The 17,101-nt window shown below is 36.5% G+C and overlaps 1 protein-coding gene across 3 annotated transcripts in view; it reads left to right on the plus strand.

Moving 5' to 3' along the window:
* ATRNL1 (attractin like 1) overlaps positions 1–17,101 on the plus strand; it is a 431,089-nt gene that overhangs the window by 255,401 nt on the left and 158,587 nt on the right. The window lies entirely within an intron of this gene.

Here is a 17,101-nt window from a genome sequence, read left to right on the forward strand (position 1 = left end):
TATTTCAAGCTGTTCTGCAGTGGTTGTACACATCTTCATTTCTGATCTATGTCTTATGACATCTTGACACTCTGAGGATACTTCCAGCTCTCCATCCCAGCACAGAGGCTATTTTCCTTTTGTTTTAAAGACAGGACAGCAAGAGACTAGTTTGGTGTTGACCTTGTCCTTAGAGTGACAAAATGTATTTCTTCTTTGACATTGAGATGGTGCAGACAATGATGTTTTACTTAGACTGAAGCCTGCAAAACTTCTGAACATGGAGCAATACTTTAAATGTGAGGCATCATTCTTAAGGTACCTCCAGCTGACATATATTACAACATACTGCATAATGCAAATGGTGATAGAGCAAATTCCTTCAAAGGTACAGTATATTAGGCAGCCAAACACACATCTTGGCTCTCTCACAACATCAGACTCTCAGGGATATCCCTGCTGAACTTGCTTCAGCACTAATGCTTTGTGGCATGTGAAGGACAGGGATAATCTTTCTCAGTTCCTCTGGTCCACACACAGCCTTTATTAGAACTTAGACATGCAAATAAAGATAGGGATATTCTTTGCTGACCTGGGAGCGCAGAAGAGGAGGAGAAGCTGTTTTAGCTCATTCTGTGTCCTCCTTCAGCTGACTGAAATGAGTTAAGAGAGCCTTGCAGTCCTGTACAGTTTCCTGGCTGTCACTCAGGCAGGCAGAGGAGAAAGGATTCACTAAGACTAAACTTCTCTGTGATTGCCTGCAATCAGGAGGAGACAGTGGAAAAGGGACCTTCTGAGAGATCTAATCCCTCAATGCTGTATGACTTCTTTTGTCTCACCTCAAGTAATGATGCACATCTGCATCCTGGGGAAAGAGCTAAGGAGGCTGAAGGATTATTTATAACTGTCACTCATAAAAACAGGGGCTAACTGGACCTCACTGGACTAGGCCTGATTGTCTCTTATCATGCATAAACACATAATTAAGAAATAGTTTTTCATTCCAAATATGGTTAAGGTCAACTTGGAAAGGAAGAAAGATTGGGAGAGAGAAAATAGAAGTTTGTTTAGCATAAGCCTCCTGCTATTTATTTACATACCATATGCTTCCTGATGCACATTTGCACCGGGTGATTTTATTTGGATAGACAACTGAAACATCAAAAAAGTAACAACAGTTTTTGCACAGTGAGAGGCTTCTATTGCAGCAGCTTGCCATCCACTGCAAAGTTCACTTCTCAGCTGAGCAGTTTTGAATGCAGTACAAAGAGAGAAAGCTGGCATTTAGTATCATTGTCACAATATTGAAAATCACCACAATTCATAACTATGCTCATTTCCCTTCCTTTAAAACAGTTCCACAGCTTCCAATATCACATTTTAGCTTAGTGTACTGAAAAATACATTTATGCAAATACTCTGTCTGCTGACTGTCAGTAATTGTGTCTGGGCCTGGCTGCCTACTGCAACTGCATTACTTAGGTACCATGTCCAAAAGTTCACCATTCCTACCAAGAGGTTGTAACTTTTCCCCCAGAGAGGAAGGAAGCTCAGATTAGTGAGAGAAAAGCCAGCAGAGCTGAATATTTAGCTGTTCTGTCCCCTAAGCAGCCCCCTAGTCGGGGCCATGTCACCCAAGCCTGGCTGCAGAACATGCTGTTTGTCCAGCTGCATGGCAGGGAGTGCAGGAGGGAGGAGAAGGGATCATCCAGGAATTTCTTAGGGATATAGAATGAAGCTGAGGGTTATGTGAGGGGCCTTAAAGGGTGAGTGTGTAGAGGCTTAGAAGACCTGTGGATTTGAGGAAGGCTTATGAGTGATGAAGCTGTTGGGTTAGGGAAGAATTGAGAAAAAAATCTACTGGCTTATTTTTCCTCTCTGCTGCTTCCACTTCTCTTTCTCTATGAGCTGCAAGAGAGAGATGTTTCTGTAGCTGTGCCTAAGAATGGTGGGACTTTATGATAAAGGAATAAAGGGATTTAAATCCTTAACATTTGTCTTGTTCCCACAAGCATTCAGATTTATCTTGTATCTACAGAATATGACAGATTCATAGTTTCCAAATATGCTTTCCATTTCCTTGAAAACACTTGAAAGCAATGTTCACTTGAGCATAACTATGTGTTTATTAAGAAGGAAGTATTTAAAAAGAACCATAGGTTGGTTGTTTTGATTTTTTTTGTCTGAAAAAGGCCAAGCTAGAGGGAGGCCCTGAAGTTACAGGGAAAGAAACAAAGCCTTACACAGTAACATAATTAAACCATTAACAGATTTTGCTCAGTTCTAAATGGATCCATGATTAATTTCATTTTCCTGAAGTGGGGCTCAGGTCTTCAAAAGATGTCAAAGCAGAGCTTTGATACCCATTAAACCTACATAAAGAAATATTGCTTTGCAAATGTTTGCCACCCCAATTTTCAATGCTGCTTGTCAGCTGAAAATTAGCAACACTCACAAAAGCAGTTGCTAACTCAGCATCTCTGGGGCTTCCTAAATTCCCATTCAAGTGAAGAACCTGTTTTTTTTTTTTCCTTTTCCATATACATTAATGTTTTTTTTTCCTTACATCATGTAGGAAGACTGACTGGTACAAAAGAGAACTCTCTGTACTGCTATCTAAGTGCCTTAAGTACAATTTCATAAATGAGGAATGTTTGTTCTGAGTGGCTAAGTGAATAAAACTTGGAACTGCTGTGCTGGAAATTGAGTTTGTAATGCCAGCGTTGCCAGAAGTGAACAATGTGCAATCCAAACTTTCTGCTTTGTAGGGCAAGAGAAATGAGATCTCTTCAACGTGAAGGGCTGGATGTGGACAGAGCAATCAATAGCAGTCAGTGGCAATGCTGAGAGGAGAACTCCTGTCCTCCCACTGGAGGACTCCTGTCTTCCAAGCCACAGGGATGACTGTAATAGCTGCTGTTACTGTTTCCAGAGATGATGTTGTGTCTCTGATGAAAAACTATTTAGCAGGAGCTTGGAGCATTTTCAGGCTTCAGTTCAACAAAATATTGACAAATATATTTTAGACTCATCATTCTGCAACAAAGCACAGCGAGGCAATCCCTGTGTCCCACTGGAATGCGTGTTCAGGAGAGCAGCCACTCTACCACCTCAGGGATAAAAAAATTCTATCTGATTAAAATAAACATTCCTTGCAATAGCAGTGATAATTATGGATAAATTAATTAGCTGATTATATAGGTTGAATTCTATAAATTTCATTAGTGTGCACACTTGCATTATGTGACCGAAAAGATCAGGATGTTTCATAAGTATTTCTTATTCAGACACATGAAAAATATTACTCTTTCCATCATGATAAAAAGGTTTACAGTATTTTGTGTCAAATTACCTATTATAAAACAATGCATTTTGCAGGAAGTTAGAATGCTTTTGAGAAATTTGCATCCATGGGGTAAAATTGGCACTCCCAAAAATGGTTTAAATATTGTTCCAATGGTGGTGATAAAATTAAGGGATTTTAAAATATTTCTTTGGGAAGATTCATGTATTTTTTTTTCTTTTAGTAAGGACTAGAAATGCAGATTTATTTCACTTTCATGTACAATCCTGCTGTGTACAGTTGTACAGTTTTTCCAAAGGACCAGTCTCAGGACACTTGCACACCCACTGGGATTGTAGGTGCACACAGGAAACAGAGTTTCTATTGTGGGTTCCTCCAAAGGTAAATTATTGCACCAAAACTTCTCTGTAGCCAAAGACAGGAGGGGACTATAGGGGATGAACTTCAAAGCCAGGCTTCTGTGTTTGACCAATGCAAATGGAATTTTATGTGTCCCCCTCTTTCTGCTTTGCCAATTCCCCTCTATTCAGCTCCTGTAGAAATTTGTGCAACACTTCCATCCAAAGTATTTATTCACAACTGCACCTACAGTGAAAAGCCTTGGGTTCCATACCTGTACCTGTTTTGACCCATAAATTATTTATGACATAAAAATCATTTCAGTTTTGTGGTTTTCACCACTGCTGTAACATTTAACTAAATAGTAATAAGAAAGATCAATACATACTAAGTTATTTGTAGCAAAATATTGGGTTTTTTGTATTCTACAGTGTCATTTTTTCATATTCAGAATCATTTCACTGTGAAAAAATTGTTATAGATAGGTGCCAACAAAATTCTTGTTAATCTTCCCTTTTAGATAAAAGCATAAAAAGAGATCTTTATTTTAAATCTATTTTATAGGAGGTTTGAGCATATGCCTAATAAAATTCTTCCTGGATTGCTATCCTATATGCTTAGCTTCAGATTGCAAGGAGTGTGTCCTGAAGTTATAAACCCTCTGAAACAGAGAAATAAAAGGATATCTAACAGATCATTAAGTACAGGGTACTATCAAGCATAGCTTTAATGTCACAGAGATCTTGCCTTTCACAAAGTTTCAGTGCACAGTGATATGAGTTTTAAGTGCGGTATTCAAGTGTTTGTAACACATATATGGTCAGATTTAAACAAAAGAAAAATCTTGGGTTTTTTTTGTCACCCCTACTTTGAGTGAAGTATAACCCTAAAATGCAAGAAATAGATCTTGAAAATCAGCATTACATCTTTATTCAGTGTAAAAGCTAAAAATTGAAATGAAGAAATTCTCAGAAAGATACTGTTAAGTGTTTAAATTAAGATGTTGAATTTTTGAGGAATCTCAGAAGAAAAAAATATGGGGGTTTTTTTGCCATAAAAGAGAACTGAATTCATTTCTGATCCATAATCCTCTCTGAAGACCTCTTGAGTGGAAGAAGCACTCAGAAATGAAAACCAAGAACACACAATACTAACTGCAGCTAACCTCAGGTCACCTGTCATCTCTGTCAAACTCCATTTTCCACTGCACTGAAGTGAGTAAAACAAGTGGTCACCATAAAAATGCCTTTAATATGGCAGTTTCAAGTGTCATTAACCTCTGTTCCATCTGCTTAAGGAGAATGTGGCCATCTAATTGCTAAGAATGTTGTTACACTCAGAGCAGTCAAGCATGTAGATTTATCGTATAGAGTCTGAAAAAAACCCAGCTCTCTTGATGTTCTACTGCTGTTTGTGGAATTTGTATGAACTCACTCAACAAGTGAATTGAATGTTCCTCATTTAGGGTTTAATTCATATGGAAAAGGTGACTAAGCAATGGAAAATCAGGGGGTTTAACAGTCTGGTTTTTTGGCTCTTGTTGGCTCAGGGATCAATTTTTCTTTAGGAACTTTTAAACTATAAGACTCAAAGCCCTTTAAGCATTAGTAGGTATCATATTTTTTAACAGATGAAGACAGAGATGTGACAATAATATGTCACCATATCCAGTAAGTTGGAGTAAAGATCTGAGTGCTACCTGCTTACTGTTTCCATATCTCTGTACACATATTTTTACCTCTTATCCTCCTCCATTCTTTTACTGTTCTGCTCTTCTCTTCCTTCCACCTTAATCTACACCTGTTTATTCAACTTGTTGGATCCTGAACACTTTTGAAAAGCCTGTGTTGGAATTTTAAGTTTAGCATTAAGGACCTAAAGAAAAGGGAAGGTCTTGGAAAAGATTCAGGACTGACTTTGTCAGCTACCTCTAAGGTACACTTGATCTATTTGTCTCTCTTTTACTTTATTATTAATTCTCTCCCAACTCAATTTGCTAAGGAATAAGGAAGGTTTAGTGAAAAATCTGAAAAGGAAGGAAAACCCCATGAAACTCTATGGATTGCAGGGAACTTAAGATGAAGCATTCCTAATAAATATCCTTTAGACACTGCTTTTGCTGAAGACATTAAATGAACCATCCCATTTCTTTTCCCTGCATCCAGATCAGAATTATAAATAGCTATAAGTAAAAATACCTCATGCCCCAAATAGTATGAAATGGGCTGTCAACATATTCTGGTCTGCTAGCTGGAAATGTTCATAAGTTAATAAAATTGAACTTCTTTTCTTCAAAGGTGAGATGTTTTGACATTCTTGGCAAGGTCAGTAAGTCAGATTGGAGTTTCAAGTGTTTAACTTCAGCTTCTCTGAGTAGAGAGCCAAAAAGCAGAATTAGAATTTCCAGGAAATTAATCTCCTTTAAAATACCTCATAATCAAAGGAACGACCGAAGCAGTTAAATTATTTTTTCTTTTTTTTTTCCTCAAACACATTCATAGAATATAAGAAAAGCTATCCCAGAAGAATTTTTTTTTGAGAAAGTTCTGAGTAAAATCTATGAAGTGTCAAATGTAATGATTTGGCAGAATGTTTAGTATAATGTAAATTATAGGAAAATATTTGAGGTAAGATAGAAAAGTATTTGTGGTCATATACACACTCCCTGAGACTAAAGTTTTTTTGATCAAAATACTTAAAAGCAATAAATCTTATAATATAATAGAATTAGCTGATAATACTAAACCAAGCTGTTCCTTATTCTGCAAAAATCAGTTAGAGCAGAGACATACCCATAATTGTTTTAACTTCTGAATAATTTTTTTTTAGCTGTATCTCCATGCTAACAAAAATGCATTTAGAAAAAATGTAATTAAAAAGCATAAATAGAAGCCTTTGGAATGCTCATTTCTCACTTTGTAATGATTAAAAATTTGGGTTGTTCCAGCATGCTGGCTTATTGCATAGCTGCATTAAAAACTTATGTTTCTGGAATTAAACTATGGTTTAGTAATTGTTTTTAGAAATAAATATTCTTTTTTTATGAAGAAAAATCTCTATATTTTATTATGCAAGTAAAGCAGCAGCTTTTAAGAGAGCATGAAGTTCAACAGGTGTGTCTAGCACATACCTGGTTGGTTGTGAGAGAAATTGTAATATCTAAGATTTTAAAGTTATTTTGGAAAATATCAAAATATTTCCTTGGGTGAAGTGTCCTTCTGTTGAACTACAAAAGAGTAGATGTCTGTACATCTCAGAGCATTTCTATTTGAACAGAGTGATTGAACTTCCAGAACTGTAAGCTTTGAATTAAATGCACACTCATCAAAATAATTAAAGAGGAATTGTAAGCTGAAGTGATCAGTGGTGGGAAGATGCAGTTCTTCTTTGTGTACTTGTCATCTATATGAGATGCAGTACTTGAATGTAATTTTCTCATTTTGAAATGAATATTTAATTAAATTACTTTAGAAATACTTATGGTTAATGAGAAAACTCAATTTGCCAAAAGTGTACTCTTGGAATACTTTTTGTGACATTCCAAGCTTGAATCCTCATATGCAAGTATTATGCAAACATTATCTCTTTGGCAAGTGACCTTTACCATGGTTTGTTTTTTAATTGAGCAAGGTTATTGAATTTTCTGGATTTTTAGGGGGTTGTTGATTTTTTTAGCAGTGGTTTCTATGACGATGTTATACAGAAGACATGAAGACTAATTGTTGGCAGTAAAAGCATCTGCAGTTGTAACTGGTGCTTTTCTGCATTTAAAAATGTCAGGAAATGAGACATTTAAAAAATTTTTTTTAAATTTATTCATTAGCATTTCCTGAAATATGTTTGCTGTGGATGGCAGCTCATCTTTTCCAGTAAATGTGAGAACTGTGATTGTGTCCAGCTTTTCTTTTCCAGCTGTCACTAGCAGAGTGTCATAATATTTAGAGATACACTCTATACCTGTCAGAGTTTGTTACAGTTCAGTGATGCATGATGAAGTGTGAGGGACACAGTCTTCCTACACTACTCACAGTATAAATGCAGTGATGATACTTCACAATGACTCCTTGCTCAAGGTCAGGACAAAAAAACTCATCTGTGGTGCTCAACAACTCACTTACTAATTGCTGAGTTCTAGAACTCAGGCCCAGTTTCTTTCATGTGCCCATAATTTGATGGAAAGATTCCTGGGTATTTATGAGAAATGCAACAAACTTTTGTAACAAATGCAATTTTTCCATGCAAATTCTTTCAAAATGAACTGATTTAATCATCTGAAATTATTTCCTTGCTCAAATCCTTTGAAATGAAATACGATACCATTAAGCTTTTGCTATTTTACCTGAGGATTAGTCCTGCTGGTATTTGAAGATATAACTGAAAAGGTACCTCTAACTAATACTTATTCTGGTAATTTTTATAACACCTTGAAAAAAAATTAAAATTTGCTAGCTAAGGGATTATTATAAGCATATAAGAATAATACAGCCCTTACTCATTAGCCTTATTCTTCTGTTTTGCTAAAATATGCAATTTTAAGGCTTTAACACCTCAGGTGCTCTTGGCTTATTTTGTGAATGCCATTTAAATGCATGCTAGTGGGAGTTCTTCCATTAGAATATTTGCATGTGCTGCTTTTCCAGTTTCTAATTATCTAATATAAAATACTTGCTAATTTACAGATGTTCTCTTGCTGCACTATTGTCCTGAACCTTTCTTTCTCCTACACTGCTCCCTTGAAATCATAGGGCCATAAAGGAGGTATGACTAATTGCATTACTAATGGCATATTGGGATGTTTAGATCCTTCAAAAGGCTTCTTTTTAGTTATTTCTTTCATCCAAACAAATACATAAAACTAACTCAATTTTATGCTGAAGATCTACAACTCAGCAAGCTTGAGCAAGATTTTCTTTTTAAAAAAAATGCTTTTCAAATCACACAATAGAAAAATTCCACACAAAAATTTCAAGAAGAAAGGAGTTTTGAAAATCTGAAAGTTGTTACCAAAAAAAATACCTTTAAATGACAATAAAAGTCAAAAAGTTTTTTGTACATTTTCTGAAGAGTACACACCTTGGACAAGCTGTTCCACCAAGCTCCTGGGTAATATCTCTCCAAACCTGCAAATGGATCAGTGCAGCAAATGCCCTGGTGCAACTGGGCTGAGGTGGCTGATATCCTCTGAGTACACTCTCTACTACTGTGCATCCTACTCAATTCCAAGTGTTAAAATTCATGGCACTTCTTGGGGGAATGAGGAGCTGTGACTCTCCTGGTAGCTTTAGTCATCATCTGTTTCCTGTCTTGCATTGTGAGGTTTGAGAGGAAGACATCCTGTTTTTCTGACTGTTTTGGGGTAGAGTTTACTTGTTTGGGGTTTTGAGGTTTGTTTGTTTGTGGCTTTTTGGTTGGTTGGTTTTGTTTAACTATACTGAGTATAAAAGAGGAGAAGTGAGACCAGACTGAAACATGCTGTATAGTCTAGTACATCTGCTGGTTTAAAAAGAGCTTAACTGAGACTCATAAAGCCAGCAGCCAGTTTGGTCAGTTTGTTTTCTGGGCACTCACATAGGACTGGAACAGGGAAATGTGCCCTTACTTGCTACAGGTTTTGACTTCTCTTGTATCACTTTAACCTCCATGGCAATGATGTAGGAGACCAGAACTTCAGTTTCTAGCAAAGCCTCCCTACACAGATTTGAGTGAAGAATAGTATCTATTTCTTTCTTATGTAACAGAAGGAAGCATGCTTGCCATCAAAAGGCCTTGTGAAAAGGTCATTAAACAGGGTGATTTTGGTGTACTTTTGCTTTTGGCTGTAATGTAGGTTAGTTTACCTACACATCAGTTGATATTGCTATCAGAAATTTCCCGATAACTTAAAAATATGCTACAGAAATTACAAAAATTGTTTTCAGGTGTACATTTTGCTGAAGAACTGAGAACTGCTTTAAGCCCTTAAAACTTTACCCTTATCCTCAGCATTAGTCTTTTTTGTTGAAAAGCAGCCCAGTGTCCATTATTCATTTTGCTTTTTAACATTAAGACAGAAAAACCTAAAGACCTACAAAGATGTGTAATATTAGGTCTGAAACTTAAATTCCTACAGTAAAGCAGACAATAACTTAGAGAATGCATCCATAGCATACATTCTTAAAAATTCTGTTACAGTCCAATAATCAAGTTATCATGTCTCCTCCTTTCCTTAAATATTTATCTGAAATATCTTTGGCTGGATAGTTGTTAAGGGATCAACAGAAGAGAGACAAGAATTTGTCTGAGGTTTGAAAAAGTGCTTATAAGAGGCAGAAGATCTCAATGTCGTTAACAGAATGAAGGTTAAGGTGAACTGGTTAAAGTTTATCTCATCTTTAGAGAGAAAATTGCCAGCTCTGAGTTCTTTAATGTAGCAGGAAATGGTATAGCAAGATCCTATAAAGAGAAATGGAATTTCTCAAAGGTTTCAGGGGTTCTCTATCACTAAATAAATGTTGTGTGGTTGATGCATAAACTACTGGGGGCAATCCTTTAAGGTAGGTTACGGATCAAGTCAGACTGGATCATCCTAATGGCTCCTTGGTGGGCCATTGGTTTGGTCCTTCTCTAGGCATTGAAATGTCACCTCCTCCAAAAGTGTGCATCATTCTTCTTTTATGCACATACCCATCTATTCTTGCATTTTCTTAGTTTATGAGATCTGATGTGTCTGATCATGAGGTAGGACAGCAGCTGACAGGTCTCTATTACAGTTGTCATAGCTTACTTGAAAATAATTGCGAGTGCAAATACCTGCAATAAGTTTGTATAGCTTCTATTATGTTTCTAATCAGTACAGGCAAGTTTTTTTTTCTGTTTTTCTGCCTTATTCTACCACATAATAATCTATTTTGCTTCAAACATCACACACTTTTGCAGTCCCATAGCTAAGGAAAATACTGAGATGTATTAACAGTAGGTTGTCATTAGTTTGAGTTGGTCTCCTTCCATGAGTGAGCTGTGTATTGGCTGCCAGGTTGTGTGTGGAACAATTTCATTTTCACTGGTGTAGCAATAACCCATCATGCAATGACAATTACTGAGACCTATATCCCATAAAACGTACTTCCATTTTTTTTCTCTTTCTGCACTGTTTAGGAACAACTTAGACCCCTTCAGCACTTGGAGATTTACACTGAAATTATTACCACCAAATTGTTCTTTTAAGCATAGATTGCAAATCTTTTAAAGCATTTATTTGAATTTGTGTCATATGCTGCAATTAACTTGCCATTACTTGCAGCTGCCCTTTCCAGTGAAAAGATTAGAAGATAGGAATTTATAATCGGGGAACCTCAACACAGCTGTCAGAAAAGACTTGGGATCAGTGCAAGTAGTCTCAAGGGACAACTTGAAAGGCAGATTTGAACTGTGAACTTCTGTGTCAGAATTTTGATTGCCAAGGACCCTTCTAGGTCACACAACAAGGATAATGAGAACTACAGTCTTAAATGCTCTTGGACAAAAGTTTATTATAACTACACAGAGAAATAGCCCAAATATGTCACAGTAGATTCATGGTTATTACTGAAACAATGCATTAATGTTGGCAGGCACTTGAAATATGGTATGTATATAATAGTTTCATTTAGTATCACTTAAAAGTCTCTATTGCAAAGAGGCATGACCTGTCACTGATGTATGCTGCTATAACAAAATATGAGAGTTATACCTTTCCTTTGACAAATTTCAGGTCACTCATCTACTGCACAAAATGAGAGGAATGTAGGAGAAGTTATAAAGAATTTAATTTGGCTTTGTGCTGCGTGTTTCTTGTTTTAGAAATTTAGGTGATTTTCCCCAAAATAAAGAACATCAGGAGATTAGGTATTGTTCTTATCATAATTTAGAAAAACAATCCTTTGCCCATAACAAAAACAGAAACTAGCTTTTAAGTTCCTTGGGTTTTAACCTATTCTTTTGTGATGGCTGGAGATACTTCATTTGAAATACCATTCTCTGATGTAGTTCATTCTGAGATTCATCATTCAGAAATATTGTAGGCCAAAATAAATACATAATAAGTGTGTCTGTCTCTGCCATAGAAATGACAGAAACTGAAAGAAATTACGTCTTTTCTGAAGGAAAGTAAAAGTTGTCTTCTCCAGTCTGTCTGCTGTTACCTTTGGAAAGAATCAATGTTTATGTTGCTGTCAAGGTGTTGTGATGGTTTTCATGCTGACTTGCATGTCATGCCATGGTGGTTGGGAAGACAGTGAATGTCACCAGCTTTCAACAGGAATATGGAAAACAAGATTAGTGCCTCCATATAGAGCAGTAAATAAGTCTGCTACAGCAGTTGATGCTAGGGAGAGTGTGAGTTTGTGTTTTACCATAAACTCTGATACCTCTGAGGTGACAGCAGTGATTTCAAGAATTCTATTTCTGTGATTTTTAAATCACTGCAGAAATGAAATAAGGAAAGACAGTGGAAGCTCTTGGAAAAAAACCCCAAACAACTAAAAATCTTGCTTTACACTTAAAAGAGCAGCTGCAGTTTATTCTGATAGTGAAATCTATCAAGTTTGAGATTTTATTTCTCAAATGTGTTTAGAAGTGCAGCCCTACTGAGGAGACCATATTGACTGTGTAATTCAGGATGCAACAAAACAATGAAAGAAGAGTTTAATAAGGTGGAACTGATTGGGTTGGACATTCGTATACCTCTGTGAGTATTGTTTAATTGTCCATGAGATTGAGTTGTTAAATAAGCAGACTAATACAAACTGAATAATACAAGAAAGAGAACTAATATGAGATCACAAAAATAATTTTTTTTCTAATATATAGTTCTTAATTATACTGTTCTACACTCAATGTTGTATGCTTGAAAGCTTACGGTTCACATCTGTGTTGAAAGCAGCAAAATAAATGTTGTTTGTCAATACTTTAAATTTCACTCAGGTACATACAACATGTGCTTGAATTTTAAGACATGGAACAGTTTAAAGATTGCTTTGTTGACACTATAGGTATACCTGGAAGGTGTAATAGAGAAAAGTTTTTGATTTTTGATTTTTTTTTTACAAATACAGAGTGAGTGGCTGACTGGGAATTGGATGACCGCATCAGGAATGCACACAGTATTGATTCTTCATTTAAGAATGATTGTCTGTCTTTCAGATGTAAATGTATCTGTTCTTTCTGGTCCAGCTGTGCCAGTGGAAAGGTTATAATTCCTCCTGTTTCTAAGTCCAGCTGTTCCTCATTGCCATCTGCTGGGGTTACCCTGCTCCCAGCTGTGCTGGGTGGGTTGCCAGGCCTCCCTAAGCCCATTTCTGTCAGAATCCCCTGGGCTTTCAAAGCACTGTTTAAGTAAGTGAGGCTAAGGTGGGGCTCATTATTTTTGGCAAGGAAGGGTCAGTTGATTGAGATGGCTTTCACCATGTCTGGAAAGAGTAAGTGGCTGCTACCTTTAGCTTGTCATTGCTTGTTTATTCCACCTAACTTAGTGACTCATCAAGATGGCCCTGGGCAGCAGCTGGTTGTTGTGCTAAAGGGAGGCTTCTCTAAACTATGTTGGCTCTGAGCAACCTCACATATCCCCATGAGAAGCTTAATAGCTGCAAAGGTGTTCCACGAAGCATTTGTGCAATGGTGTTCACATGGTCTGGGAAGGTGGAGGGCATAGTGGTGGTTGTTGTTCATCTGCAAGTTTGGACAGTAAGTGGCGGGGGGAGAATCATTCTTGGCTTGCTTCTGTCTGTTTACATGTCAATGACATGAGTTGGAGAGATGAAAATGAAGAAATTTCATTTATCTTGTTTCCAAGGTGGCTTCTCTGCTTTCTGCAGTCAGCATTTTCTTAAAGACTCTTCTCCTAGAAAGTCTATGTAACTTTGTGAATTTTGCATTTTGTAATTTAGGCTATATTAGGGGCAAACTGTTGGATGGTTGTGAGAAAAATGGCTAAAAAGTAGTTTGCAAAGAAGCATTTTTGTAATGGTTTGTTCTTTACTGAATAGTGAAGGGAAGCAAGCATGAAAGATAATGAACTTCAGCTGAATAGCACCTGAGCATTGAAAAAATGTCCCTCTGGGAACAATGTTGACTAAATTTTAGGGACAGATTTCTAAATAGCTGATTTGATGAAATGTTCTCTACTTCAGTGTTCTGTGGTGGGCTGGGTATGATACTTCGAGATGCTACACAGTATTCTGGATTTATGAGAAGTGATGTGGGATGTCTGCTGTAAGAGTAACTTACTTCATTTAAATTAACACTCACAAATTTCTTCACAAGTGTCCCTTTGTAGACTAACATACACTAAAAGTAATTTAATTTGTTAATCATGAAAACAGCTGTTTCATCAAATCACCATATTTTGAATTCTGCCCACATTAACAAGCAATGAAAATGCTTTTCAAGTAGAAACTCTGCAGGATCCTAAGTTAACAGAAAGACATCTGTAGTTAACATCAAGAAGGATCTGACTCATTGTCATTAGCATTTTACCAATGCACTATAAAAGATGAATAGCTTCTTAGAGCTACCAGAGAGCGCTGGATGTGTTGGCACTGATGTTTGTGGGAATGAAAAGTCAAAATGAGTTGGAGTTAAATATCTGTGGTGCAGTAGTCAGATTAATCATGTGAGTTTACTTTGACAAAATATGAGATGCTGGGGAAAAATTTTAGTATGAGGAGTTCTCTCTGCCCTCTTTGGGACTGTTGGATGTAATGGGGTGGGCTGTAATCACTCTGAAACCTCGGGATACATTTGAATTGAATTACATTGCAAAGCTATAAAATTCATTGCATTAAAAATAATTATTTAAAATTCAGTAAATTCAGATGAAATGACAGCAGCTCTTCAGCTGTTAGAATGAGTTCATTAAGTTATCAAAACCAGGCATATGTATTTTGCATAAATCAGGTAAAACTGTAAATTCAAAAATGTTAATATAATTTTTCTGACAGAAAAATATTATAGAGTATAAGTAATGACATTCATAATAAAATGTGGTATTCGGGAAGGCCTTTTATGGGACGGATTTTTTTCCCTGCTCTCCACCCTTAGACACTATCACACATTTCCATACTTGTTTGTTGGTGTTGATTCTGGCTCTGGCTGAGAGAGGGCAAAAATATTCTCATATACCAGGAGAGTGAGTTATAAGCTGCACTGAATTTACTCTCCAAGAGAATGCTTCCCTCATCCTTCTCTTGGTAACCATTAACAGCCACACTCTAAAATGCTGCCAGGGCTCCAGAGGATCCTTGATATCGATCTTATCTGAGGGAAACTTCTGCTACTGTGGTCTTGATCTTCCTCAAGTATTGTGCACTCCAAAAGTGCAAATTTCGCTCTGCCTAGTGACATGTAGTGTTAGTAGAAGCAAAGAAAATCAGAATCTCTTAGTAAAGGAATATTGCAGCAATATAGTAACAAAGTCAAGAGGGATATCTATTACGATTTCTGTAAGATTACGCATTATCACCTGGATGGAGATTTGAGAGTCTCTTGGCACACCTGTCTGGAAAGAAAGTTGTGTGAAAGAGAAAAGAAAGTGGAATTTGTAACTGACAAGTGAACTGAGTGACCATTTTGTTTTGCAAAATAATCTACAATTCAAGAGGAGTCATCATGACATGAAGGACTCGTGGCACTCTGCCACTGCTGTACTGCTGAGCACAGGTGCTGAAGAGAGAGCTTAATGCAGACCCATATGTTATAAGACCTCAAAAGACTCAAGGAACCTTGTTCCAAAGCTGAGAACTCCAGAATGTAGGTTGTTCAAGCTCCTACATAATTCATGTCCTTTATATTTGTGTTAAGACAGCCTTTTATAACCTGATCAGATTTTAACTTTTTTCTCAAGAAGAATCAAAAGTCATAATATTAATATCCCCCTTGCCAAATTTCTAGTTTATCTCTAAGGTATTGCAATACAGGATCCTCTTTGACTATAAAAAATAGGTTGTTTCTAATGTGCAGGTAAAATGTGTAGTTAGAATAAGGAAAAAGAATACATTTTATCTGAAGTGTATGCACTCTTGGAAAAATTCACTTTGAAGTGTTAAATGTGGAAAAAATCTACCTTAATTAAAATTTGACAAAATTATGGGGAATAAAAAACTTTATTTCCTTGCAATAAGAAAAATCGAGTGATTAGACATAATTTTACATGGGGAAAAGTGGTTAAAGACTGTCACTGACCACTCAGAGCATACAAGATCAAGGCTTTTTACATTATGTAGGAGAATGGTTGAGTGCTACTTTTTAATATAATTTTTTTAACTTTACTTTCATTTGTGGATGTAACTTACTAAAAAATACCATAATTAACTAAATTTTTTAGATGCAGCGTTACCTTTGCAGTGACTATCATTTTTTTAAGTACACATATCAGTTTTGGTAATTTTTCTGCAAAATATCTTGTATTTGCAGTTTCTGAAGCAATTGCTGCTGATGTGTTATGAGAATAGAAAATATCAAATTCTGATGCAGACCAATAATATAAGAAAGCTGAATCAAATTTGCAAGTTGTGATATGATTTATCTATTTTAATGCTTGTGGACTCATCCACTTTTAAGAGGGCTGAACCCATTTCAGGCTGACACTTGAAAATCAAAATAAAGCATTAGAGTAGATTATTAAATCCCAATAGGAAATGAGATGAGTCAGACAAGAATTTGGCTGCTGCTCTGCTCTGTAAAGTTCTGCAAAGGGGACAATGTGAAAACTGAAGAGTGAAATTTTGGGGTGGTTTATTGGCTTGCAGATTTCTGTCAGTACAGAATTCTTTGCAAGGTGTCACACCATCCATGTGCCTTCATTAATGAGAGAGAGCCCATCAAGTCTTCCAGCCAGAAGGAATAATGTGCCAAATTACCTTGCACAGATCCTGCAGTGGGATTTCTGGTAATGTGCCAGATATTATTTTTTCTTGCTGGATAGTAATTTTCTTTCCATAATTCTCAGTACCACATAAAATACTGTTATTAAAACTACTTCTCAAAGGCTTATAGAACATTTTAAGAGGTTTCTTTTGAACACAAGAATTCTGTTACGACTCAGAAGTAAAAGAGGGCTAAACCTAAGATATCCAAGATCTCAGGAAACTGTAACTTCATCCAGAAGGGATTTCATTGAAGTCAGTGGACAAACAGATAACATTCCAGAGGGAGATTCACATCTTCTCACAATAGCCATGGTTTCTCTTAGTGGTTTCTTTCTCTGTTTCTCTTGCTCCTGTTGACATTTATGGATATCAGCAGTCTGGTCTCAGTGGCAACAGACAAAATTAGTGACCATTTATAAGCTGTGTGAATGTGTAGTTAGGCCAGCGTTGAGGACAATGTTTCCCAGGTTACATCTTCATTTGTAAGTGAATTCTGTATTGACTGCTCACCTGTAGTACAAGAGCACATTTCCCTGGTGCCCAGAAGGTCTGTTCCTGTTGGTTGCCTAAGCAGCTGAAGGAATTCAATGTCTGTGGG

The sequence above is a fragment of the Fringilla coelebs genome (assembly GCF_963513975.1).
Source record: "Fringilla coelebs genome assembly, chromosome: 8".
NCBI lineage: Eukaryota > Metazoa > Chordata > Aves > Passeriformes > Fringillidae > Fringilla > Fringilla coelebs.